This window comes from Crocodylus porosus, unplaced genomic scaffold (genome assembly GCF_001723895.1).
Source record: "Crocodylus porosus isolate Cpor-Errol unplaced genomic scaffold, CroPor_comp1, whole genome shotgun sequence".
Taxonomy (NCBI): Eukaryota; Metazoa; Chordata; order Crocodylia; family Crocodylidae; genus Crocodylus; species Crocodylus porosus.
In genome coordinates this window covers 51198870-51200423 of record NW_017728947.1, presented here as the reverse complement: position 1 = coordinate 51200423, position 1554 = coordinate 51198870, and the positions used below count along the sequence as shown (strand labels likewise).

Genomic DNA, 1554 nt, shown 5'->3' with positions numbered 1-1554 from the left:
AGTTTGACAGCAGATGGTGTCTGGGACTGAGATATGAGCACCAAACCTTGGTAACCGGTTTCTTTGTAGTGACTTAGTGAAAGAAAAGATACAGAACAAAGTCTTGGTTTCAGGGATTTTAGAGGCATGGTTCTTGCTGACTGCAGTGGCACCAGATTTTAGCTCTATCTCCCTGTGATGTAGCACACACTACCAATTAGCTGGATAAAAGGAAGGCATTAGCATAAAATCACGAAGTCAAAAGCAATGGGCTGTTCCTGTGAAAACTGGTGTAAATGAGAAGTAATTTTGTTAAAGTCAATAGAGTTACACTGGTGGGAAAGAGAAGAAGCAATGTCCCTGGAAGCCCTTTCATCAAATTTTGCTATAAGGTAAAGTTACAGCTTAGGTGTAAATGGTGGAGTAGTGTCTTATAGTCCTTTGTAATGCCCAGACTGGTGCAACTCTCATGCCACAGGGCAGAAAGGGTCTGTGTGGGTCCAGTGTATGTGGGTGTGCAGCCAGAAAAGTCTGTTGGCACAAAGGTATAAAATAATTTCTGCCCAGGCTCCTCTAAATGCTATATACAGCCTTCTTGCAGCCCAGGAGTGTCACTTACTGCTTTCTTGCATTTCCACAGAATGTCAAATCAATAAAAGTTACACTGCTTTGCCATTAAGACCTGTTTCTTAGCCAGTTTATATCCAATGATCAGCTCTGGTGCCAGTTATATTACCAAATAATATTACCTGGTATACACCCTGAGAAGCATTAGCTACTTCCTGCTCCAGTGGGCGGTAAAAGGCATACATCTTCTGGAGGTTACTATTAAAGCCTAATACTGGGCATATCATTCCTGTTAGACTGTCTGTGTCCCTTATAACCTCTGTCTGCCATGTTACCTTCAACAAAACAATGTGAACATGTGGAAAGTATTGTTGTAGTTTAAGATTGCCGAGAGAAAGACAGATGATAGATAAAAGAAAGATCCAGAGAAAGATGATACATATATAGTATACCAGTTATACACCTACTGGGTGTGAGCTGAATTTCATGGCTTTATCCTAGCCAGGTTTGGACTCTAGGCATGGCTTATATCTGTTCTCAGCAGTAGCTTGGGCATAATAATGTGCATGTAATTGATTTCTCTATAGAAATTGGTAGATTGGTTTATACATGAGTGCCTACAGGAGGTACCAGCAAGAACCTCTGTTGTCAAGTATCTAATCCTAGTTGGGCCTTACATTTCTTTTTGTTGTGTTTTATTACTTTTTCTGGTAGAACCTATGATTTTTACCTTTTCTACAAACACACAAGAAGTGCCTATGCCAAAGAATTTACAATCTAACATTCAAATTGTATGTGTCCTAGGACTGGCTTGTAGCAAGGCTTTTGGGCAGCTTATTATAAAGACCAGACAGAAAGTTAACACAGCACCCAGACTTTTTACATAGTTTGCTGAAGAGCTGAGGCCTAGGAATTTCATTGGAATTAATCACAGGCATTGGCCAGCTGGACAGTAATTAGAATCAAGCTATTGTGTAGCTAATTGGACAAGAGTTCAGATATATAATA

General features: G+C 40.0%; 1 protein-coding gene across 13 annotated transcripts in view; it reads left to right on the top strand.

Annotated features, from left to right (window-relative positions):
• Positions 1–1554, top strand: part of DPF3 (double PHD fingers 3) — a 210376-nt gene that overhangs the window by 76801 nt on the left and 132021 nt on the right. The gene's annotated exons all lie outside the window — the stretch shown is intronic.